Source organism: Bombus terrestris, chromosome 12 (genome assembly GCF_910591885.1).
Source record: "Bombus terrestris chromosome 12, iyBomTerr1.2, whole genome shotgun sequence".
Classification (NCBI taxonomy): Eukaryota; Metazoa; Arthropoda; class Insecta; order Hymenoptera; family Apidae; genus Bombus; species Bombus terrestris.
In genome coordinates, this window is record NC_063280.1 from 832596 (window position 1) to 860235 (window position 27640).

The 27640-nt window shown below is 38.9% G+C and overlaps 1 protein-coding gene and 2 long non-coding RNA genes across 8 annotated transcripts in view; 1 reads left to right on the top strand and 2 right to left on the bottom strand.

Annotated features, from left to right (window-relative positions):
* The window catches only part of LOC100643741 (mucin-5AC), a 331083-nt gene that overhangs the window by 265072 nt on the left and 38371 nt on the right, over nt 1-27640 (top strand). The gene's annotated exons all lie outside the window — the stretch shown is intronic.
* Nucleotides 1766-8415, bottom strand: LOC125386083. Its single transcript, XR_007225935.1, has 2 exons — nt 5394-8415; nt 1766-2228 (listed from the first exon to the last, which is right to left on the bottom strand). It is a non-coding gene; the product is annotated as an uncharacterized LOC125386083 (long non-coding RNA).
* On the bottom strand, nt 16966-24938 carry LOC105666315. The gene is made up of 3 exons (XR_001099195.3): nt 22685-24938; nt 22030-22228; nt 16966-21959 (listed from the first exon to the last, which is right to left on the bottom strand). It is a non-coding gene; the product is annotated as an uncharacterized LOC105666315 (long non-coding RNA).

Sequence of the window (27640 nt, forward strand, 5' to 3'; positions counted from 1 at the left end):
ACGGAATTTCTAGTTACAACCATGACCGACTTCGCTCGTTGTCCTTAAAGTAGAGGATCGTTCAGAATGATTGACTGATTGCGATGGTTTCAACGTAGAATTTACGACGCATCTAGTTGTTGCTGCTCGAAATAAAGTAGACGAGCAGACCGAATGAAATATTCCGTTTTACCGTTGACAAGTTTCCAATTTGATTTCGAACGTACCTACCACCACGTCAAACCTGCACGATTTTTGAACTTTAATATCTTTAACGGAATTACCAAAGTTGTCAAAATGATTGATTTCCAATTTTTCACAGAAACTGTAGATTTACAGCAATGTGTTTTTGGTGACTCGAATGATATTTCATATATATTTTTTCATACAACTTTCATTTTGATTTCTTATATAGAAGTTCTATTGTGTACATTTCCAATCGAAATTTTCTACTTAACTCGCTCAAAATGGAGCCATTTTAACTCGTTGATAGTATTAAATATTCTTTTAATATCACATTTTTTCATGGAATTTCCGTGATCATTTGGAACAAGACAAGTGATTAATTAGAAGTGCAAACGGCCAGAATAGAGCGAGTACTTTTCCCAACGAAGTTTTCTCAACGGCGATCCTTTTTTTGTGTCGCTCCATTTTAATTGATTTTACCGATTAAATTTCGTCCAGCCGCGGTCCTCGATTGAATCGGGTTGAAATTTAGAGGTAGTCTGAATAATTTCAATCCGGAACTGTCCGCCGTTCTTAATTAGATCCAGTTGGATAGTTTAATTGCTCGATACTAACCGGAAACCGTCGTTAGAGGTAGCTTTATTTACGATACTTTCGGACCACCTGTTACCAGCTGTGAAACCTCTCGTGTAATCGCGACGGGAAGTTGTCGCGTTCCGAGTGCCGCCGATTAAGAACTATCGTCCGTGCAGCAACGCGAAACTGCCATTCCACATTCAAAGTAAAACAGTGACATATTTCCATATAAGTATATGTAAAAATATGAAACTTCCTTAATTAATTAAAACTTGCTTCACTTTGTCATTTCATTCTAAGGAAAGCTTATTTTCAAATTAGAAGTCTAAATATATACATATAATTTATGTAGATATATAAATACTAGAAATGTTCTTAAATGTTCTTAAAAATATATCAAAGTCTTTGTTCCTCGTTATTCAATTGAACCATTATTAAAACGGTAACTTCTAAAGCAAAGATCTCCGATAGGAACAACGAATACATTTCTACGGATCTAACACTTACATCAGTTACGATTCGAACACGTTATGGGCTTTTTATATACCCCATTTTTGCATATTTAAGGAACAAACAAATAGTAAAAGACATATTATCGTATCAGTTATATTTCGCTATTTATTCGTATGCACCCTATGCTTCCATCTTTTTTAACTATAGTTTAATCTAATGGACACTTGCCGTTATAGTTCCACTTCTTGATAAACTTAGTAATTAAAATAAATTCTAATCACAATAACAATCGCAGCATTTTTTTACTGTATTCCACATAGAATCTATATTATTTTTCACCGAGAAAATGTCTTATTTCTCTAACACCTGTATTGTTTATTCACTTCAACTCTTCAATTTTCCATCAAAGTGGATGAAACCATGAAGCGTCGCGTTAATTGAAAAGCAATCACAATCCAGTAGATACAGAATGAGCATACGAACACAACTCCTCCGTTCCTGAAAGGCATTGTTTTCTTTCTTGACAAGCAGAATGGCGAGATAAGTCCGTAATACGTTTTTCGAAACGGCGTATTGCACGGCTCGTGTCCCGACGCTGGCCCGGAATCCTTTGGACAAAGAGGAGAACGGAAGGAGTTGGGATAGAAAACTGGAGATGGAGGAAAGCAGACGGGGGTTGGACGAGATATTGCCGGTGCCAAGACTCCGGATGTGTAAGCTCGTGAACCACCGGAGAAAAATACTGCGATGACGGTATACGACTTTATTTCATCCCTTTTTCGTCCATAGCGATACGGTAGTCCCAGCCAGTTTGAAACTATGGATATTTTCATCCGTGTGCTCCCTTGGAAGCGTTTGCTTCCGATCCTCGAGCTTTCATTTCTCGAGGATGCTCGTACGTACATAGAAATCCGAACACGCTACCTTTTCCACTGTGTTATACGTACGATTCGCCTGCGAACTGTTTGTGGATTTGTTCGCACTAAAAAGCGACGATATATTCTTCTTCTTTAGAGGAATTTCAGAAGTCTGATCTGTAAAGAGATTGAGAAGAAATTTTAGTAATATCTCTGAATTTTTACGAACAAATTTGGTAATTTTAATGGTCCTCTGGTACTATCTTCGTAAATTATTTATTAGAACAAAATCTAAAAATACTGTAGCTGTATCTCTAAGTTGCATCGAGTGTATCGAAATTATGAACTATGGAAATAATCGCCTATTTGAAATTTATCTTTCTTCCTAAATTTAATTTGATATGTACTTTCTGCAAGGAATTTTTAAAAGAAGAATCCTGAAATGTATATCTTCCGAAAAAACTAGCCTTTCTATATACAGGTACCATTGAATGTAATAAAATTTATTATCAAATGCCAGGTCCATATATCATCGTTCAGCTTTCGTTGCAGGTTTGAAGCGTTGACGAGCGGAAAAAATTGCTTTATTATCTCGAGCGACGACGGTCGCGAACAACGACGAGCCGTTGGAGCTTTTCTTTTTTGTCGAATGAAAAGCGGTCTCATTGGCTGTCAGAGTGAAAGGGAGCCGGCAATTTCGTCGAGGAATTTTTCCCGTGTTCCTCGACAGTCTTGTCACACGTTAGACTTGGGACCCCTCTTCGTCTCCTCGTCTTCTCGTCTCCTCGTCTCCTCGTCTACGCGTCCAGCGTAGGGGATTCGCTGCCTTTTCTCATCCTTGTACTCGCCTTTCATTCCGCCGGCTCTGTCGCCGACTTGGAAACTTTCTCGTTCGTCGACGCGCCGCGTCCACGAATATTCCGAGATTGAAAAGCTTGATCTCATAGTTGGAAGACGAGACATGACTCGGAGGTTTGTCTTCTCTCGCGTAAATCAACGATCCATTTGAGGGATGAAATATTTAAACATGTGAATCAACGTTGATACGTTTGCCATTAAAATGTTAGCGAGAGAACAGTTTTTAAGCGAAAACGGGAATATTTCTACAATTTAAAAGAAATTTTGCCCTCTCTCGCGCGAATCGAGGATCCACTTGAGTGATGAAATATTTATCTAAACGTATGTTTCGATATTGATACATCTACGATTGAAATGTTAATTAAAAGATACTTTCTAAATTATAAAGGGAATATTTTTGCACGAATTTAAGGAGAATCTTTTTTTACGGGATTTTTTGAGAAATTGTTTGTAAATTATGTCGCGGTCCTTTGGTCGTGCTAATCGACGACGATCCATTTAAGTGATAAAATATTTATCTAAACACGTAGGTCGTCGTACGCAATTAAAATATCAATGGAAAGATAATTTCTAAGCGGGAAAAAGATTCTGTGGGAATTCTCTAGATAGTTTTTTTGATATATAGGCTGTAGATTATGTTTTAGTCTCGCGTGTAGTCGTCATTGTCATATTTTTCTCAGTTTTAATAAACATTAATAAATATGGATTTTGCATCGCAAGGCTTCGCATGGATGTTTGTCAGTGTAAATCGCCTTTCCACGAACACGAGGTCAGACGACAAAGTAGACCTCCAGGGAAGAACGCAATCAGTTGCATAACGCGTCGACGGACGCGACCGTTCTATGAATATTGCATAGACGCGCGTGTCCGCCGGACCGTGGATGTCCGATTTAATTGTAAAATATTGCGCCGACATGCTCGCTTTCATTGATATTCTGTCAATCGATGCGTTATCGAGTAACGACTCTCTTGTACCATGGCGGGCTTTCAAGCTCTGTTTTTTTTCTTTTTTATTTTCCGCTGCATCCGTTATCCAAACACGCATCAACGTATCGCGTTTCCTTGCAAATAGCAGCAACGTTTAAAACTTCCTGAATCGTTAAACGCTTTCTTATGGCGGAAAGAGGAACTTTCAAGTAGAAAATACATCGCTGTAAACCCTTTTTAGCTTTGACTTTTTTAACCAGTCACGTTGCGTCGAATATAATTTCCGCCTCGAGGCTGGAAAAAGGCAGGCCCATTCGGAATTCCGTTTACGTGCCGATGCAACGATCTCTCTCGCGGGCGAGTGATTCGCGGAACGAGAGGGCGCACCTTCGACACGCCAGTTACGACCTTGCCCCGATTGTAACTGCTCGTGCTTTCAAAGCTCTCTCTAACTCCTTCGCAGACACTCCAGCACGTTCTCATTTCACGCTTCACCGGCACGCCGTACCGATCCCCCCCTTCTGGTGCAGCGTTTCTTCCATTCTTTCGAATTCCGATCGTCTTTCAGACGAATTTCTCTACAGATCGGCCAATCAAGCGAAAACGCGTCGCAGTTGTCGCCCGTTCGTTCCATGATTTCTTCTATCGTCCGTTTTGTCTCCTTGTTTTGTGAAATTGTACGATCTTAGACCTTAAAGAGCCTGGTAAATGACACTACGTTGCTTATACTGTTGCTAAAAAATCGTCGGATACTTCTTAGCTTTAATGAATCTTATGTATTTTGGTGTAAATTGTGAAATTTAAATTGCTCGCGTCTTCGTAAATAAAATTGTTACTATGTAAGAATGTGATCTTTGCAAGAGGTTTTGAATCTTGTTTAACTTTTTCTAACTTGCACTGCAATTTCTAAACACTTGCACTATAATTACATTAAACGCGTAAGTGCAAACTATAAAAACGGTGCAATGTAAATGCATGTGTCGCATTACTTTTTTCTCATAATTGCGAAACACGTTTCTTTCCTATGTGACGGTCGAGGAGATTGATAGAAGAAAATGTCGACTAGCTTAATGAGCTCTGCGTTTGTGATATGAATTATCAACCGTGCCGCATCTTCCATAATCGTTCGATTCAGTGTCATTTAGAAACGTGCATACAATTGATTTACGAATTTCAAGACCACGTGCTCGCTACATAAAAACTGAAAATTAAATTAACCCATGTATTGACTTTTAACTAAAAAGTCTTCAGGGTCCTGATCTTGGACTATTCACTTTTTTTTTACCTCCTTTTTCTTATCACTTTTTCTTTATTTCTTTATATCTTTATTTTATTTATATTATCAGTTGAACTTTACGTAACGTTTTCTATAATATTTTTTTTCAATTACTAACTAATACCGATAACGGCAATTAATTAAATAAAACCTCTATTTTAAAAAATTCGGTAGGTACATTATCATATTAATATTTACTAACATACATCTCTGATAAGTACAAAGTAAGAAACCTATTATCTTAGACTATCTTAGGCTATTGCCTAAGCTTAGAAGCTTACCTATAAACGATCTCGATAGCAGTGCTCAAACGAACACAAACATTAGTTTGCAAACTCAATAGCAGTTCAGAATCCGCCATTCCTTTCTCCAAGCGGTGTTTCGTTTTCTCGTACATAGTCGTAGGCTAACAAACAAATAACGGAGGCGATACGAAACGTGCGAAAACAAAAGAGGAAAAGGAGAAAACGGGCGTAGCTCGAGCACGAAAACGAAGTGCGTGAAACAGAGAGAGGAGAGGCAGAGAAAGCGAGGGAACTACATCGAAACTACCGAATGCAATATGATTCCCACCTCGACGTCGAGTCCGCGCCTCATGGAATATGCATGACATGCTAATGCGACTTGTACCTAATCTAATTATACAGTTCCACGCGAGCCGCCACCAACCCCTTTGGCCTATCCTATCGTTTCTTCGAGCGTACGTATACGCACACGCGCGGCTCCGTCTTGCTATTGCATCGTCGATGATTCCTTTCGATGCCTCGATCCAGCTTCATGTGCGATTTCCCATGCTCAGTTCGGGACTCTACGTCCAAAGATTGTACCTGCAGATTGCCCTGGAACAAACAGATAGCTAAAGAGTAGCTTTGAACGTATTTGGAATACGAGAAATGGAAGCTCTAGTTGTGATTTCTGAAAATTTATTGACATATTATTTATACTAGATCTGCGTCAAAAGAAGTTGATCGTGCTTATTCAAAGTGCTTTTCTTGTAAAGTAATGATAATAAAGTAGAATCGACCGTGTAATTTTGTGGATATTAACCTTATTGGAAATTGTTGTGAACGCTTGCGAGCTTTCGTGTTCACACCAATTATTCAAGATCACACGGACTGCTAATAGCACGAATCAAAATTCCATAGTATATGATATTGATAGAAGTTTATCGATACGTAAACGATATAGTGATGTATTCTATAAAAGATAAACTATATGACTTTCATCTGCCCAATTTCACTCCATGAAGTCAGGTTAATACATCCACTTTACACGTTCGGTTTATTGCTGACTCGATACGTGTTCGCGACTCGCAGTTTTAGCGCAATAATTCTTCGATAGCAATCTTTCAAAGTCAGCCGCGAAAAGATCGAAAATCATTGATCTCCCTTTCAAGTCGAAATGTCCACATAAGCACAACGCATGCAATTTTTTCAAAACGAAAAATATTCTGTCTGTTCTTTAGCACATATACTATACCATCTAAACAATCCTCTTTCTCAAACTTGTTATCTTGCACTTTCACTCTCGAGTCCTTTTTCTTAACTTCCTCCGCAACTTCCTACCTTCCCGAGCAAAATGCCTTAGCCGAATAGTATCAAAAGTAAATGATTGGTTTCGTCGCTCGGTAAACCTTGTAATTTATACTAGAGTAGAAAGAAAGCATTCAGAATTTATATTGCGGTTTTAAACAATGCGGTTCACACGTCCAGAACGTTTCGATCGCGACTATTCTGAGCTAATTGTCCGATAATCGAAGCCGAAATCTTCAATTTTTAGCTTCGACAATTTCTTTGTTTCTGCTCCGCCACCCATTCGCCCGGTTGAATCCGCCGTGGGTTATGGAGTTCTTGCTTTATTTTCCCATCGATACGAGGATCCCCGTGGCGTGATGGCCTCGTGGATGGCTCATTTTGCTCGTTTCAATGTTTCGACGTGACAGGAATCCGTGGCTACACGGGATCCCGATATAAAAATAATTCATCGCTGGATATTATTTATCGTCGGACGCTCGCTCTGCCTTCGTGATTTTCAACTCGGGGATAATTCTCAATTGTCGTGAGAACGGGACGGTAATTCGCACTGGACGGTTTATTCGTTCTTTTACCTTGTTGCTTAATTTTATGCAGCAGAGGATATACAAGTATCAAGATTTATTGCTCAGCCCCTTTGCTTTACGATTTATTTCGGAACAAACCTGTTTTGATTATCCAATTCTGTTGCAACTGTGTACGCGCAATTGGTATGAGGAAAACTACAATATTTTAGTTCGCGTTAGATTTATCTATATAAATATCAAAACTAAGTTGTTTTTGATAGATTTATGAAGCAGATTTGTTAGATTTATATAAATAAATTTTCAAATGTCGTTCCTGTTTTACGTATCGTGGCCATCGCAATGTAGTCTGCCAAAGACAGATCGTTTCTACTTAATCTTTTTCTTTACGATTTGCTTTAACTACACCTCTTAAAATTAATTTACTTTGATTTACTTTAATTTACTTTGAAAACTCTGCAATTAATACGAAAATCATCGAAATACTATACGAAACTCTATTGATCTATTGATTTTCAATTTCATAAACTCAGTGGAAACGTAAAATCAAAATGAAGGCTCAGTTCGAATACGATTCTTGTTTGTAACTCGAATATAGTCTGCCACGACTATAACTATATCACAAGAGAGGGGTTTAAACGATTAATACGACTAAAACTTTTACTTATAACGAGTAACATAACATTCATTGGCCATCATTTCTAATTCAACAAACATATGCAACAGTCGTCACAAACTTTCAGAATACTATCCTATTAAGAATACACTAAAACCTTAACAAGTCGATGCAACTTCACTTCCCACGTCTCCCGTTAGTTAAACACCTCAATCAAGCAACTTCACCAAGATAAACAATCGTCCAAAGTTCCATTAAAAGTTTAACTGGCATTGTCACGTCCGAAAATTGGTTGAAAGGAGTCGGACGCGCCGACACAATACGTGAGTAGCGCGCGGTCTCGACGTTAAACGATTGCCATTGAAAATCGTTGGTCGCTCGCCGGCTGCTGTAGGTCGCGATGACTGGGTAACGCTAAAAATAGTCCTCGAGAACGATGCCGCGGCTATTATTAAGCTCCGATCGATGCCGAGCCAGTTGTGGCGAGTTATTTCAAAGCGGCTGGCGCGAGTAACGGGAAGAAAATGCTCTACGACCGTAGAAGGGAACCTTCTTGCATCAGGAAAAATAGTATTTCGAAGGAAAACCGAGTGAACGAAGCATCAGCGTAAGGAACGATTCCTTCATAAGTATAAGTCGATCGATTTCGATCGAGTCGATGACGGTACAACGCTAGAATGTTGTTACGGACGACGAAGACACGGAAAAGCGGAATGTAAGCGGATAATAAAGGAATAATTAGCGATAGTCGCTTGTAAATTCTAGGAATTTGCAGAGAACCTAAGATTCATGGCAGTGATTTATTTTATTGACCGGTAGTCAGAGAACAGTGTCGAATGTCTTTGAAGAAACGCAAATGGATTTTGTCTGTGCTTGTTGTTGTTGGCGGATAATTGATTTTGGAGAGAAAGGAAGAATTATTATTGGAGCTGAATTTATTCAAGGGTTTGAGAAATTGATATCCTGAAGGAAAATGTCTTACAATGTCGACTAAAATAAGCATCATTTGAAAATCAAAGTGACAGCTGAACATTTGATTAGAAGAATTGAATGTCTTACTATTGAAGCTACAATGTTTGATAGCTATGCGCCGGCGTTATAAAGAAAGGATGGTTGCTTCTGATAGGACATAATTTAATTACAAAATTACGGATAAAAGGGTTTGCAATGATTTTATTTTTTTTCATCGTGAGATCTATGTATAATAGACTATCATGACACCGTAAGATTGATCTTCTTAAAGATACTGTGAAATAAAAATAAAATTGGGATCAATGATCGTTGAACCTCGTACTTTAAATTTAAAATGAGCGCGTTTTCACAAGAAAGAACTTATAATGAGAACAATTCTGCGTTCGACGAATTCAACGGATGCGAATCTCTGTATTTTCACGACGCGACGCGACGACGCGACGGTCCGATTTCCTGGCTAAATATGGTGCTGATAAATCTCGTGGCCGGTTTATCGGGTTCCGTCGCATTGTGTCTTGCGGTCTCTCGAACGCGAAACCCACGATCGAACCTTCAACCTCACGCCTCCGACCTCATCTCCCGTGCGGGAAGCCTGTGAATACAGCCGATACGCCGCGCGGTAAATAAGCTGATACGCGTCCCTATTATCTATTATAGGATATAAACCGAAATAGAACCAGGGTTTATTCCTTCTCCAGGGAGAATAACTTTCAACGAGACTACACTGCTGCGGATTTATCCATATGATGGCTTCTACCGCTCGCAATTAGAACGTTTCGTATTCCTGATCTCAGCTATGCTGTTTTCCAGAACTTTTTAAATACAGAAGAATCTAGATACTTTTTAGATACTTTTAGATTTTTTAGATACTCAAGAATCTTTGATACTTGAGGATCACAAGCAAATGCAAGAAGTCACGTAAGATCGTTATACATGTTAAAAATTTAAAACAAGTTAAAATATAAAATTGAAGTAGTAGGAATATCGTTTGATTTATAATTGAAGGATTTTGAATCAGTAAAAGCACAAGTACGAGTAAAATGGCTACAAAAAGTATTTGCACGGGTTCTTATCATCCAATGATGAGTTTCCCTTCATCAGATTCTGTATCTCCTTTTAATGGTAGCAAATTTTTTTAGCCATATGGAAGTGTTGCTAAATGACATGAAATTTAACATACCTGAACCTAATGAATTAGCACGTAAATACTACAATAAATACAATAACGTGCGAATACTTAGTATAACTACTGAAAAATCGCTCAAATACATACAGATTTTTGTGCTGAAGTTTAACCTACCCGCGACTTATGACGCTTGTACCGTTCTTCAAACTCCTCAGTCACTAACACCACTTTCCAATCAGCTTCTCCCGATATTTCTCAACAACGTTGGGACTGGCAAAAAAATAATGATCCCGATATCGAGCAAGAATTACTCGAAGTAGCGCAGGGTGCCGCGAGCGTGTTTCCATCGGGCGGTGATTTCCTGGCACCGGACCGGGAACGATAAATCTCGGACCAGGCTGTTTATCGGCTTCGTTCCATTGTGCCTGGTGCCGAAGGCTGCGTCGTAGGGGCCGAACATCGGGGGGCGTGAAGTGTTTGCGTGCACCACGGACACACGCCGGGCCACGGCGTGGCAAATAAGCCTCACGATACGTTCCGGCACTATCCGCCACACCCGTTATCCTACATTATCGTTTCGCCTGATGGACCTAACGATCCGCGTGCACGCGTTTATCGAGAAGCCAGCCTATTTTTCGATTCGGATAGTCAGCCTTGGAAGCGCTCACTTTCACCCGCGATTTTTATTATCGTCGCCAGATATTACCACGCGTATACACACACCGCCCGCGATACCGTTCGATATTTTACGAGCGCAAATAACCGGTGCCCAGGTATCAAAGGTCGGAATAATCGGCGGATTTGTGGCCGTCGGCGATTAAAGGATCGGCGATGGATATATCGGCGAGCTCTCTCTTCTCTGTCCCCTCCACCGCCTCGTGTACAGGGCGAAATACGTCGCTCTTCATCCGGCAGTTGGAACCACTTGAACGTACTACAATGCAGTTCGCAGGTAGTTAAAACTAACTAGAGGATTCTCCCTCCGTATCTGGCTCCCTTGCTCGCATAGTTTACGAAATTGGCTGACTTCCAGTTCTTCCGACAAACTGGATTCAATATAGCGCGAGGAAGCGGGGAATGTTCATGGAGAGATGGAGGACAGCACGTGTGTATTGCAGAGATACGGGCACGATGTCGGCAGATTTGGCGTTTGAGAAATAAAGGCTGATACGCTTTGACGTATACTGACTCGCGAAAGGATTTGAACATTTACCATAGGAAACTTTTCTGCATATATTTTATGTGTTAGATGAGATAATTTGAAATGTCATTAGCGCCGTGATGACAGACGACTGCGATATGCTCAAATATTTTAGTCAACCTGTGTAACACATTTAGGGAGTATTTAACTTGTTTGATCTGACACTATTGCAGTGATTAATTGGTATATTCAATCCGATCGTCGTCCTAATATAAATGGTATCATATAATATTGAATATTGATTGAATTGAATTGAAATATAGTTCGTATATAATGGTATCGTATAATATTGTGTAGTGTATCGTTTGAAGACAGGTTTTAAGGAAATAATTACGTTAAAATAGCGAAATTAGCTTGATCTTACTATCCGATACCGAAGGGACTGCTTTCCAAGGGTCAAATGAAAGATTACTTAGGAGACAGCAGCGTTTGCGTTCCTAATTGAAGTTTAACTAAGTACAACGTAGTACGACTTCCAAGTACACTTTAATTCAGATTCTAAGATACATCCTACAACAACGATCCCTCGTCAACAGGAAAGTAATCAAAACGATGATACTTCGATGAATATATAACGATCGTATTCAGGATCCAGAATAGTCCACTCAGTTCTATAGATTTCGAATCGAAAGAAATCTCTTCTCGATGGAACAATAATTCGCAGTTAATTTGCTAAGAAAACGCGCAAGGAAGATTCTGAAACGGTCGACTCAATTACGAATGAGAGAGAACCAATGAAATTTATCGGTGTCAGCAGATCGGTAATGATCGTCGCGATCAACGAAGGATAGAGGAAGAGGAGAACGAGGGACAAGGTGCTGCTGCTACTTCACCTACAGATTGCCTTTAACTCAAGTGCGCCTTAATGTTCGTCGCACTGTAGAACAGCCGAGTCAGAAGAAGCTCGAACTCCAAGAACCCTATCGCGCTTAATTATTTTCCAATGGTGGCTGCTCGTTTAATCGGATCTCGACTAATCGTCCCCTCGTTCTTCTCTCGTTCGAGCTGTTCTTCTTTACGGTATAACACCCGTTCGACCGTGACGAGCGGCTCGCGACGCAAGAGAATAGTCGTCTGTTCGTTCGTGAAAGCCCATTCAGGAATTCCGATCGATCCGTACTTGAAGGAAGCGCCAGGAGAATTGCCGGTCTCTGGTCCAACAGAAACGAATACGCGTTTCCGATTCAATATCAAAACCATGTCCGTTTAACGATCGAATCGCTGCCTTGGGACTGGTACGTTTCTCTATCATATCGAGTTTCATGACGATCTACTTTTACGAAAACTCAGGCCGACAGGGTAATGACAGTCTTTCGAGTTGATCAAGATCCTTGTTCTTTATATTTCGATCATCGATGTTTTGTTAAAAGAGATAGATATATACATACTTTGTTGTTTTCTTCTCTCTAGTTGTTAATTTAAGAATTCTATAGTAGAATATTCCATTACTCGCTCAATTTTGTTTTCACTTTTTCTGAGACAGTAGCTCATTGATATTTATACTTTCTGTTTGCATAATAGGTGCCGTTTTGCATAATAATTTACCAATTAATAAGACTATTAGTAAATTGACAAATTAGTTTGACAAATAGGATGGTCAGATAATCTATATTTTGTAAAATTTAATTGTAAAGTTTTATTTATTTTATTATCAAAGGGGTATTTATTAATATAGGTAGCGTGTGATTGTAGAATTTTATTAATATTGCAGTTGTAAAATTCTGTGTAAAAATATATGTTACTAAAATGATATTTTTCATTTGTATACCTAAATTCTACCTTTACTTATTTTCGTCATTAAATATATATTTGCCCGATATGGGTGCGATATTACAAGATAGATCAGAAAAATGATAAACAAATTTTGTAATCGACTCGAACATCCCAGACAGACTTTAGACTCGATCAAGAGTATAATACAGAAATTATGTATAGAGATTCCATCAATAACTCTGACTTACGATTTCTTCGAATTCCTTGAACGTATAACTCGAGCGGAAAAGCGAGAATGCCTGTACACGAGAAAGTGCAGCGCGCGAATCCATGAACGCTGAGTAAATCTTGACGCGGAACGAGCGGCTAATTATCTGTCGCCGAAGCTTATGAATTTTAATGTCGTAAATTTCTAACTCGATAACCCCATCCCGTCACACAATTAATTGGAACGATACGTTACCTTCGTCGCCGGAACACCGGTTCCGCGCGTCACCCCCGAGTTAAAAACCGAACGCCGCCGGACGAAGAGCTTGGAGGGTTGGCCGGGGGGTTGAAAGTTACTAACGACGGCTTTTGTGAGCCGGCCTCGCTCGTAGACTGGCAACTGTGGGGTGCAGGGATTAAACTACACCCCCGGAACGTTTGTCATCCCTTTTGCACGCGCGTGCACGTTGGTCGGCACGCACGAACGAGCCTGGATTTTATCGGCGGTCCCCTCCGATCGCGCAGGGATCTACGAAACTGAATTGGTTTCTTGTTTCACGCGATCGTTCGCGATTGTGTCGTTCACTGGGCAATCATTCGGTAATTAGATTCAGCTATTCTGATCGAACTGAGGCGTGTTTCGAGCTGTTTTTAGTGGAAGGGTTAAACGAAACAGGGAATCGGTAATTGTTCCTAATGCGATTGAGAATAGAATTTCAATTCGTTTCCAAATACTTTTGGTTAGCATGTAACAAAAACGGCTTACGCCACATTTCCTGATTTCTTTTTTAATCTCCTGCAGTCAGGATCTAGAGAAAAACATGGCGAAATAGATATCTTAAAAAATGTTTTATGTCTTCACTGACTGGCGAATAATAATTAGTCATGTGAAACTCTTCGGCATGAAGTTTGTAACTTGATAATTTAATTCGACATAGCTTTTCTCTGATATAATTGCAGTATATTATGTGGTATACTGAATATTGTGTTTAAAGAAATCGAGAGTTGCCTCTCTAATGCCAGAGTATTTGCTTGTTCTCCTCGGAAAAGTCAAACGAGTATCGTTTTTTGTCACGAGTCCTTTAGTTATTCAACGATTGTAATATCAATTGTGATAAAACATAAATAACTGTATTCTCGAAGCATTTGTTAATTATTGATTTTAGTAGGAATTCGTGAAACAGAAGCTCGGCGAAGCCGATAAATATTCTGGGCAGCATGCTGGCAAGCCGGAAAGACAGGTTGAAGATCGCAAGGTCGGTCAGTGCTCTCGAGTAACGTACGTGCGATCCAGCTAATCGAATCCAGTTGGTTCGAATACCGTAGAACGGGTATCGCTGACGATCCTCATCGTCGCGACCTCCATTTTCCACTCGATGGAATATTTTTTATTTTTACTACCTAATTTGGTCGCTTTCTAATCACTGTTATTAACGGTACAGTTTTCGCCTACCGTGTTACGGTTCAAAGTTGTTCGCTAACTGAGAGAGTTTAAATGCCTTTCGAGAGTGTTTTATTCTCTTTCGAAGAGAAACTAGAAAAATTACTTTTCAAACACTCCATAAAACCACCTACTGCAGCTTCTATCTTCGACCACGCAGTGGTCTTTTAGTCTAATCAAATTCAACGGAACTTCGAATATTACACTTATTAAAATTGTATAGTATAAAAAATACACCCCTACGCGTTAATAGATAAAAGTAATTTTATCTGGTCCTCTCTTTTCCTTTTTATGCGTTACCGTGTATTTCTAAAAAGTAATTAAAGTTCGTTGATTTCGCGATAACACTTAAATCCCGACGAAACGATTCAACCGAATATCGGCCAAAGCTCTGTCAACAAGACGCTCTTATTCTCGAGGCGCTGATTTTCTCGGAGAGAAAACCTTGAGAGAGGCTGGTCGAAGAATGAGGGTCGGTTTCGTGTCCGGAAGGGTGTAAACTCGGTGTTCTGTGTAAAGGGGGTGAATGTCGGCGGACTCGGTGCAACGTCGTCTTCCGGCCGTTTTTCTTCGCCCGTGAAACGAGTAACCTGCTTTTACGACGATTCTCGAGACACGGGAACGAGGGAAGAGAAAGCAGTCGAGAAACGAAATCTGCGACACGTCCCAAGAAATTTTCCAGGCGTCTCTATCTATCCGTTCTGTTCCTTCTACAGTTTCTGCAGCATTTCCCGCTCGTTCATTCGCGTCAATCACTTTCACGTCCCTCCTTTACAGCTCGTACAAGCCACCGCTTCTTCCATCATTCGGATAGCGTCCATCCTCTTCTTCTTTCTCGACGATGGACTAACCTTTTTGAATTTCATCGCATGACTCATTCGTTGTCCCGCTATATGAAAACTACCCTCTGAATATCCGTCTATACGGCGCCCTTTCGAAGTTTGGGATTTTGTTTCCATTGTGGAAAGGATAATTCGGAGCGTCTCCGATTTGTTCGAGGGGTGAAAGATACTGGAGACATATAGCGTTTGGTGAAGTAAACGAGCGCAAAGAGTTTATGGGAAAACGGTTCGTGAGATTTCGAGATACGAAATAGCAGATCGAGAAAGTTTTGTTCATCTTGGTAGAAAGTTCTGTACTTAGAAGTTTGAGAAACGAGTACTACCGCGCGGAACAAATACATTGCTTTCCTCTGTCTGTCTATTAGGTTCTTTCTCCAACACCTTTATCAATTCCTTTATTTAATCGTATATCTTCTTGCATGTTTAAACTAATATTATTAGCGAAATTTGGCAGGTCAGAAATTACGAATTGCCAGTGTCAATCGATTTTCTTATATAATACTAACACGTTTTACAATAAGAGTAGCGACGTTATTGCATATAGCAACGTATAACTAACTCGTATAAATTACTTGTATAAGTGATCTAATTGTCCTGCTCGAAAAAATTTGTAAATTAGAATTAGAAAATTGTAAAAGCTGTTCATACGGTAAATTAATAATAATGTAAGAATTCTAGTATTCTCTTAATAATTTCGCTAGAACTACTAAAAGAAACTACTACTTCGCTAAAAAAAAGTCATAAGATGGCTATTTGAAACTTTCTATCGTTGTATGCAGTTGAGTTAATATCGGTTTTATCAATTTATGTACCTAATTTAACTATATCTAAATAATCAAAAAGTTTCTTATAATTTGGTTTACGAGACCACAAGTGTGACATTTACAGTAACTGTCATAGAAATATTCATGTCGAACAATTATAGCATTAAACAGTTTAAAACGAGAAGACTTCTAAAGTCAATCTTCAATACCCAGACTCTCTAATATCTCTCTAATATCTCAATTTCTAAAGTCAATTTCTAAAGTCTATCTGCAATCCCCAGAATCTCTAACATCTAAGGTACCGTTGTTCAACCAACTTCAACAACACCGAGGCTACTAATTATTCTCATAAAAGTAAAAGTGTACAGGGCAACAGAAGCATGTACCGATATTCTAGATACTAGAGAATTAGCGCGCCTCATATGATGGCTCGTGAACGAGTTATACGTTTTCAGACTTTCTTATTTGAAAATGTACGTGTAAATTCGTCGCGTTGAAGCGTATGCACGGTGCTGTGTGGCTACTCGCTGTCCGCGCCAGAGTATTCTTGCGGCCACGGCAGAATACCAAGCATCGGAGCGAACTAAATTGCTATGCAAAGTTTATCTTCAGACGTCAGCCAGAACGGGCCTGTATCGCTTCTTATTTCCTACACGCGGTGGTTCTCAAAGTTGACAGGACACGATTGAAACCCGGAAGATTTCCTTCGCCGCTCTTTTGCGCTTACGGCGTTACGTAAGTGATCGTGTACTTTTTATCTCGCTTCAGTCGAGCCTAGATCAACGTTGCACTCCCGATAGCGGGTTTCTTCTAGGCTGATCTTGCGAGCACCCGCTTGCTCATTGATTTGCGTTGACCTTGATTTAACACGCTTGTGAATGAAATCATTTTTGGTAGATTTTATTATACTTTTATTAATTGCACGATGTCATAACAGCAAAAGAATGTTTAGGAAGGATAAGATACAAATACAATATGAAACATACAATACAAAATATTGTAGATATACACCAAATACCTTTAATCTCTTCAACTTAATAATCGTGTCTCTATTTCACCAGTGACATTTATAATCACTGAATTGAAAGTTAATAGAGATAAAACAATTTTAATTCGGTTAATTTCAGTGCTGACAATCTTTGTAATTTGTTTTTTTTTTGGGAGTGATAAAACAACACGAAAGACAGAAGGGGATTTGTAAATAAAAATTTCAGAAATTAAAACTGAAATGTATGACAATTGTTGATGCGACGCGCACTGCCTTACTTTTTGTATAATTCCTTCAGATCCCAGAAAAATGTCGTAAAATATCCAGTACTTTCTGTAGTTTGTATTCCAATATCCTTCCTTGACAATATATGGTCGTATTCTAACAGTTCCTATTGAAATCTTACCCAAACGACAACGACTATGGTTGTTCACTGCTAAAACTTCAAAGTTTAAATAAAAAGATAGAATTCTAATTTAGTAGTTCTCAATTCCGCTGTATCAACCCTAATTTTAATTGCTGGACACTTGCAGGATTTAATCTGAGACCACGGGACGCCTGCGAGTTCGAGATATCTCCAGAAAGCACTTTAGTTTTATTGGAAACGATTTCACGGTAATTTTTACGCGTTCTCAGAGCAGGTTTAAAATTCTTCTTCGAGCAGAATGCTAATTTGGTGAACGTTCTCTCAAGAGTTGGACCAGTGTCGCTTGCATATCAGCGTTGTTATCTTGGCCGTCTTTCTGTCGCACATTGACGACACACGAGACTGACCATCCTCTTGTGCCAAATTACATTTCACGTTGGTTTCCATTCGCGAATTCAACCGCTGGCCTTCCGTCTTTACGGTGAATTGTTCAATTCGTCGGTGAATTCAACCCTTTATCGCCTAATTGCCGTCTATTACCATCTTAATGGACTATGTGTGAAAATCATCTTTTTAGAGGCAAACAAAACCGAGAATTCAACGATAGTGCTCGTTTTTTACTCTTTTCTTTCTTGATTTTTCTCGCTCTTTACTTCTTATCGGTTTCTCGTTGACGAATATACGCTTCTGCTTTTTTCAAGCTGCGCGATGCAGCTTTTCGCTCATTTGGTCGAATGGTTAAGAGAGATGTAACGACGCTGCAACGCTAATGGACAAACACTCTTTTACATCGCGAAGCAACAACGCGACAACGACGTTTTTTATTTTTGCGCAATACGTCTCACCTCCGGATCGCAATGCGTCAAAAACACATTAATGTCACCCACTTTATTAACGCTTTCGCAACTGATGCCTATGTTTTTGCGACTCGTAAGCCTCCGATAACCAACTTGTTACTGACGAAACGTGTAGTTTAGCAGGGATATCGAAATTCGTTGTAGTGCTTTTAAGTAATAGAAGCTTTTAAAATTTATTTTAATTTATGGTAATGTAAATTGTTAACTCTTTCATAGTTGATGTTTTATACTATATCATATATGCAACAGAAAATCGATTACTGCAACGAATTTTTATCCTTCTTATTTACATAAAACGACTTTGGTATTTTCTTATCTTATTTTTCAAAATATTTTAGAATATTTGAAGCTCCCGGTGCTTTTTTAAGTAAAGTTATATTATACAAGCTATTAAGAAGCAATGACTAAATATTTTAAATTGAATGAAACGAAACAAAAATGAAAAGCATAATAAACATCAGTTTTCTTGAGTGTTTCGACTTTTTGATAACTAAGAGCAGATGCATTGAAACGAAGCTTTAGTTAGTGTTTGATTAAGTGGTTTCCCGCTGATTGGATTCTGTTATGTGAATAAAAAGTCATAGATAATAGGGAGAATCGATAAACCGCAGTTATGGAAATTATTCATTTTCCAATAATAAATCAAAATCAGATAAATGGAGTTCTACTGCAACGTATATGCTGTATATTAGCAAATTACTTTTGTTGAGCGCATTATATCTTCTTTCGAAAAATAAATCGTGGCTTGAAAAATTTTCGATTCGAGTTAGAAACCTCGGTTACTATATATTTTACTATTTGCAATCTTCGAGATCTGAGGTTCCAGCGGCTGTACTATTGCGATACGCGTTTCTTAAAAATTCAAACCAAGAGCCTTGAACGTGGAATTACATGTATGTTTCTGATATAGTAATACGTTTCTCATGAACTAAAATTGGAAGTCTCTTACGTAATATTTACGTCTTTTCACATCTTATCTCCTTCGTCGTATAATTTATCTCCCGGATAAAGCCGTATAAATATTTCTACGGAATACTTAATTATTCTCTTGCGTTTACACGTATGTACATATTTAGATTAGATTTTAAATGATATATACCCTCTTTCGTTAATGAATAACATTCGTATTATCGGAACTAAACGTTCGAAACTAAACGGTTTCCCTACATATTTCAATAAAAGCGAATGAGCAAATTCAACTTATCGTTGTCAGACGATTCAGTACAACAAGAAGAAGAACAGAGGGATGCATGTCGCAATTCTTGTGCAAGTCGAAAGCGTAGACACGGCGTACCAAACGTAACGCGTTAACCTTTCACGGTCGAAGGTCAAGATATTCCTGTCGACGCGTTTCCACCGGCAACGCCTCCATCCAAATCCATTATTCATTACCTCTCGAACACGAATCAAGTAAAACACGAAATTTCGTTAATCGTCGGCTATATAATTCCATTCGACCCCATACACGTATAACCTATACATACGTATAATCACCTGAAAAAGGTGAAGCAAAACCACGAAAGTGGATGTCAGGCAATTATCAAACTGATATCGTCGTTAATTAAGCCGCGACGTTCCATTACATTCGACATATCGCGTTAAACATTTTAACGACGCGAGCATCCAGCGAATTAATAGCCCCTTAAAATTCGAATACGTTGTTTCACGGTGTGGCTCGTTCGGTTACGATCTCGTTATCCGCCTCGAATCGCCTCTAATTGCCATCGTCAAGCTCTCTTTCGTTTCAGTCCCCGTCTGCAAACGCGGCCGTGAACAACCTTGTCGCGAAACAATAATGAGAATCTGTGTAATTGAACATCTTGGTAATTCGCATTCGCGTCCCCTGCGTCATAATAGATTACGTTACCCGACTTAATCTGGCGAAAAGTTGTACATCTAGCGTTCTCAGCGACTGGATTAGCGTTAAATCTCACCGCGGAGAAATCGTGTCTCGAGGAGGAAATTTCGCGAGAAGTTTGCGATGCCGGTTTCTTGCCAGGAATCGACTGTGTTCAAAGCGTGGTATTTATTTCTATTCTATATATTATATTTCTATCATATATTTATTTCTACGCTGAAAGATCGATTTATGGATTTACAGACTTACGGAGGAGTCTCTTTTAACCCTTCGTTACGCTAATTTCTTCGAAGTAATCTATTTTTCTTGAAAAAATCTTTTGCTCGTTTAACTTAAAGATTGAGTGTATAACGTAATAAAATGCTCCGATAAGTATTTCAAATTTTTCGAAAGCTTGGAAGAGTAAAGAAGTTAGGCGCGGACACAAACGATTCGGCTTGTCTACGGAATCGAAAGAAGGGATTGAAAGTGTTATTCGATAAAAAAACTATCGATGTGATCGAATATAAAGATCTTAGATATGATCGTAGATATGATCGAATATAAAGATCTTATCTGTAATGTAGGCTGTAATAATGGTTACGCGTTCCATAATAGCATTCCCACGTGCATCCGTGAGAGAATTGTTTATAATAAACCGCTTTCTCTTTATGTTCCAGGTAAATTCATATTAGATTTCAATCTACTTTCTATGAATCGGATTTGGATCAGTTTTAGGTAATATACTATCAATCGTTGGCTCATTAGTGATTTAACGAACCTCGAAATAATTGGAGAATCATTCACTCGTATAAATTTATGTTATTGTCCGAATATTCTTTGTATTGATAGCACAATAGTATTGCAAAATTCTCCAATTATTTCAGATGATGTTGCAAATATATAAAATACAGGTCTTTTAATAAAGAAGAAAACTCGTAAGAAAAGAAGCAATCGATCACACCAAATTAACTCTGAATCACTATCGCGAGAGCGTGATTAGATAACACGATCCTTGAACTTGAATCACAGTTTTCTGTGTAGCCATGAACAAAGAAGAACTGAAAGACCTGTCTCGTTGTCTCTTTCTCTTTAAACATCGATTGGATATCGTGATCGGGAACGAGGCTGATTATTTCGATGCAAATCGTCGGAAATGATTTATTCGTGGACGATGAAAGGGAGCTGCTCCGGCCGGGGAGAGGATAAGAGGCGACAGCAAATCGAGAGAAGAAGCCGAAGCGAAGAAGGAACGGCTGAGGCAAGATTAAACCGAGTGCAAATATTTAATTAAATCTGGCGAGCGCGCATGCTTGGCGGAGGCAGTTTACGGCCACCGTCGTAATTTCTCCTCTCGGGGTTTGCAGTGAAAGTGGATGTGCCCCGATGCAATCTGCTTTCGAATTAATCGAGAGTGCGTAAAGAAAATGTTATATCGTATCGAAACTCCATTCTCCATGTATTTCGTCCATTCCATCGCGGTTTTGTTTACTTTTCACAGTAATCGTTCTGATACTTGAAGTCATTTTTTCTCTCGAGTACTTAAATATGTATTAACACCATGATGACTGGTTAGCTTTAAGCGTAATTGTTGTTAGTGTTCGGCTAAAATAACGTAATAAGTCCTCTGTACAGGAGGAATTTTTAATTCAATACGACATTCACAATCATTCGTACGTTTTTTCATTTGATTTTGGAATTAAATATATCTCCTTAAATCTATCAGGTTATTCCTGTCTGCAGCTGCTTCGTATTAAACTTCTTTTTGTTCATCAAATCAAGTCAAGTATAGTTCCTGTTATGCTTATAGAATGTTCAGTAACTTTATCTTTATTTTATAACTTATCTTCGTATGGTATGCTGCAAATCATTTTCATAAATTTGTAAGAGATCTTTACTAAATTTAGTAACAGTAATTATACGGTAATACCTATTTGACATCCATCCGACGTCAATTGTGATAGCGTCAACGAAGATGAAGAAGGAATGGTGATATTCCATGCGTCTGGAAATATTCTGCTTGGCGATGACGCCCGAGAGTAGACTTCTGTGCGAGATCCGAGCATGGTCCGCTTGATTCGAGTAGAACTTGCGAGGATCTTCTGACGTGTAGACGCTCTTGACGTAGTCTGGCAGACAATAGCCGGAGTGGCGGTAAACTTTTCAAGAGAATCACTGTGTGGCTGGAAGTTCGGTTCACGGGATGAGATCTTCCCAACGACGTTGCACAGGGAAGAAATCATCGCGTTTAAATCGTGCGCGGACGTCTGCCGAGGTCACGCAATTTGAAAGTTAGATTGCTTAAAGCGGCGTTTGACGCTGCTCAAAAGAGCAGAGTCCTCTACCTTCTATCGTGTCCCGTTGAAATTTAATCAACGAGGAATCCGTTCTTGTCGATCAATCATCGATCTTATCGATCCTTCGATTACCAGCCCACCGAAGGTTCAAATATCAACCAGATTAACCATCGTCGAAATTAACGGAATATCGATTTAGAATGAATAACGCTCGAGTAATACCATATATTTTACCAAGTTCATCGATCGCAAAGGGAACCGTGGCAAGAACCGCGGGGAAATACGTACCTCCTTAATCCCCCGCCAGAATTCTAATATCCATTAGTCCACCTGACGTCCAGCTAATCCATCTCACGGTCGTTTTCTCGATTTGCATAGCTTCCTGGCTTTCTTCCGCGGCAGTGCTCGTTCGTCTCGCTAGGAGAAAACTGCGGTTCGGTCGTATATCACAGCCTCGCCGCCTGGTTACTCCTAACGCGTTTAACTGGTGTAAGATGCCAACGATAACCGATGCTGGCATAATTTGAGAGGTGTGTATTGAGTATTAAAAACGAGCATCTCCTCGTTACGCGCTTATTTCGTTTAGACTCTCCGATTTCCATGTCATTTCTACGCGTTTTAGATGCTAATGCAAAGGAAACACTTATTAAATGGACTGTTAATATCCCGTGCAATAAATTATCGTGGGAGTCGTGTTAAATGTTACTGATATTTTTAGAATCTAGTTTTTCTATCGAACCGAAGTAGAAATTGAATATACTGAGCAGAGTGTTCAAGTATTGATAAATAGTGTTTACTGTTACAATAGAATAGATAATCATCAGCAATGTCTAATTTGTCTGAATTACGACAATAAAAGATTCGTATGTGCTGTTGAAAACTAACCGCTATAAAGTACAAACATAAATTAATGATCTCGTTAAGTCAGACTACGTCTCAACTTCTTTTTCACTCACTGAATTTTCTATTTATTTAAGATCTAAAGATAAATGCGTCAATGGATACAAAGATTAACTTGGATCGTACAGTAGCAAAGAAATGATCCTGTATAAATAATTCGTGTTTAGAGACCAATTAACGTATTTTAACAATTGCATGTATGGATTAATCCATCCGTTGCAAGAATTATTTATATAGAAAATTCGTAGCCATAAATTATCGTATATCGGAGTCGCTCAGTTAGAAAAGTTGTCCCAACATTGTGTCCAGATATTTTCTATTATTCCTCGAAACTTGTCCTGGGAGATATTACGTAGCTGAATCCAGGTAGGAAGAAGACGAAGATCGAGAAATCTTAGACGGTCAATGACTCCCTCCGGAACACTCGAGGCACTCATATTTGTCGGTGATTCGAGCGATCGGATTCTCCTCTTTTGTTGCTTCTCCTCTTTTCTCTCCTTGTGCCCTCCTCCTCCCCCTGTTTCGATCTGTTTGCCACGTTTCTATTCGCCTGACGCTCGAAATTTCGCATGCTCAGCAGCCTTAAGGAAAGAAACGGATGAAAATCAAGGCGGAAAAAAGGAAATGTGGAAGAAGAGAATGGAATTGTTTCGAACGATGAGATACCGGGAAGACTTGAAGTAAGTGGATTCTCTGGGACTCCTAAGACCCGAAACGGATTGTCTAAACTGACAGAAAAAAATTGATCCGTCTTCATCGTGGTCACGTTTCAATTTTAACCTTCCTTCTTTTTAACCCTCTTTTATGGCGACGTCGTTAATTGATTTAATCTGTGCATCTTCGAGGAACTAGAGCGTATGTTTCAATAATTATCATCTCAAGCTTATAGTGTGAATGATTTGGTTACTTAAAACATCGTTCGAGTAAAAAATCTTGTCAGTTTAGAACATTGTCTTTTTTATAAGAGATAAATGCTTTTGTGTCTTGAATACAAAGCAATAGTTAAAATCTGCACAAAATTCCAATGTGCTATGACTATCAGTTTATAAATTATATAACTGTATCATTGTTATTCTATAACTGTTAGTTTCATCGAATATGATCTGATAAGCGTCTCTTTCGTGCACCGACAGTGACTTTGGTCTGACTTTGTCATCCGTTTCTATTCACAGGCGGTCGTACCTCTTTTGTTCAAGATGTCTTTAGCCTGGCCACATCGTTTATTTCTATTGTAGTATCGCGGAAATTTAGGTATACATTTTTTCTGATACTATTTATAATTTGTAATTTATTTACAATAAATTAGTTATACAGATATTAATGAGACAGGAAACGATGATTGTTTAATATGGAACTAAATGTAACAATCTTATTCTAATTCCACCACTCTCGCAACTGAACAACGCCAACAACTCAATCTTTCAGCCACGCTAGTAACTCACGTAACTTGACAACGCTAACAACTCCACTCTCAACAACGTTAACACCTCTCGCAACTCGACAACGCTAACAACTCTACTCTCAACAACGCTATCAACTTTACTCTTCGACTCCTTGATTAACTCTAACCTCTCGATTCACTCTCACTTCTCGACCAACAACAACTTTTTTAGATTCAAACCGTCCTGTTAACGCTTTGCAAGAACTAGGTGACTTTAGTCACATAGGCTTTTTTCCCTATGTAAACTAACGACCGAAAGACAGACGACATTGTTTTGATCGGTTTCTAACCAGGCTTTTTCCTCACGATATTACACTATTTACATAGTCGCGTTTTCAACACGCCGAATTTTCGATTATAAAAAACTTATTTTCAAACGTTATGTATAAAGAAAGCAATATGCTGTTTTGTTGTCCATATATAAATCAAAGTCCCAATTTAATAATAAAGCATTTTTATATACGATTCATTATAAATTACTATTCTATTCTGTAGAACAAGTAAAACAGCATTTATGTGGTCATCCATTCTAGTAAACATCTTCCAAGAAAATCTGGAACCACCGGTCGATCATCTACCAAGAAATAGTTGGAAGCTAGCATTAAGACAACAAAATCTCACTTGAAGCAATTCCCGAAACAACGATATTCGCATAGGAGCTGATCAAACACAATGAGACACGCTCTGTGTAAACGATAAACTTCATATCCAAATACAACCTTCCTCCTCTGTCGCTAAACAGACGTACCAACCCCTTGTCTTCCTCCTCTGTTCCATTCCCCAAATACAATTTGAGCGAGCTTCCCTCTCTGAGTCACCTAGACAAACCTTCCCAACCAGGGCCGAATTGGAGACGCGACTATGAGGCCGATTACTCAGTGTGCGTGAAAACCGGGAAAATGGAAGGAAACGAGGAAGCATCTGGTTGCACAGGACCAACAGGCAATGCATAAAGTAAAATAGTACGCGCAACAGGGCAAGACGCGCACGGCGCCGCGTCCCTAAGTGGGCGAGGCATTGTTCCGCTCGGCCTTGAAACTAATTATTCCGCTGGAAACGGCTTTTCCACCGAGTTGCGAGATCCGTTGTGTTCCGTGCACTTTCGTTTCTGCATAGTCAGGACGCTCTTTTGTTTCTGACGCTCACAGTGGATGATCTGTTCGAACCAAGTTCTCCAAGTTTTTCGACTTCTGAAATGTGGAATATGATAGAGGTGCACTTTTACATTCGGGGGTCGAAAATTGCATATAAAAGTAGAGTAAGGAAACTCGATAGGTTTCGTTGAAATATAAGAATTATACAAGTAGAGAAGTGGCATTTGGGAATTTTAGTTTCTTTTTTTTTTTTTTGTGGTTCTAAAGGATTTCATAGAGTTTCAGCGAAAAGGTATATCCAAAGTCTTGTAGATTTCGAGGATCTCAAGAATCACAATAAGAGTGTGCAGAGATTACGAGGAATTTCACGGAAATTTGTATGAATCCTGATACCTTTCGATAACCTTGGATTTTCAGACCGCCATATTGAAAATCTATATTTAGAACTGGAACGATTTTTTAAATTCTTTAGATATACCTTGTTATATGTGCAATCCTGTGGATCGTGTAAGCTGTAGTAATCCTCCCAATCCCTTAGAATTCGCAAAGTCTAAAAGTTTTCAAACCATTTGCAAGATTATTGAACTTCCCTAAGAATCTTCTAACATTCCTAAAAACGCGTTAACATATCTTTCTTTGAAATTCTTATAATATCGCAGCCCTTAAAATAAAGCATTGCAATTCATATGGTAATTCGGGTTTCATGTTGGCCGCATTTCCAATGTTTGACCCTCGAACGCCTAGTGATAAGGAACATGACGGACGTTGATAACAGGCATCGTTTTACGTACGATTTACACGTGGCTTCATCGTCCCTTTTTATGACGCTCGGTCAGTCATGCTGCAAACCAGTCCCAGCCCTGTCGCTACAATGAGTTTCCTTCTTTTTTACCAGTGGCGCATTTATCAAGCGTTCTTTGAGAATCATTCTCCGCCACACAGACTGCAGGACCTCGTTATTTTCCCTACTTATTTCCTTGGCGAACCATACTTCCAGCCACGTTCGTTACTTCCGCAATTGTCCTAACGCAAATAGAAATACAGATAATGATACTATTATTAAATAAGATTTCTTGCATTGTAATTTAAGAACATATTGAAAATTCAAATCTTTCGTGAAACAGTAATGTTACGTCCCGTGATCCTACTACAAACTATAATCCATCTCTGGGGCAAGATGGCCACCATCTGTACAAACATACTTATTCGGACCCACAATAATCCTAAGGAACCGTTATAAGATTTAGCATTTTTTACTTTACTGTTAAAGCCCTTATTACTACAAACATCTTTCAAGTTGAAACATTCCTTGGAGTAATAACCCTATGGATTAGTTCAATAGTGTAATAATAGTATTCAATAGCGTAATTCAATGGATTAGAACAATAATTAATTCTGGTAAAATACGGGAGAAACGGGTTTTTTCCATGTATAATATTCAAAGGCCACCCTCGAGTAACCATTAGTGGGACAACCCATCACTAGTTCCCTATAAATATCACCGTCACAGAAGACACTTCACTTGCTCAAGCAGGAAATACCTTAATGAAGCTGTATAAATATTCTCGAGTTGGTTTCCTAACTGACCGCGAATTCTCAGATGTATGATGCGTTGCTTTCAACTAATAATATAATATATAAAAGTAAGGAAATATAAATATAACGCGTCTGCCTGCGAAAGGGTCGAACAAGTATGATCCTTAATTTCAATTTTGAAAATGATACTAAAAATCCTTTTGGCTATTCACAGTTGGCTACTCGGTATAAGTATTACTCAACCGTTAAATTTAAAATATTGTTGTTCTCTGC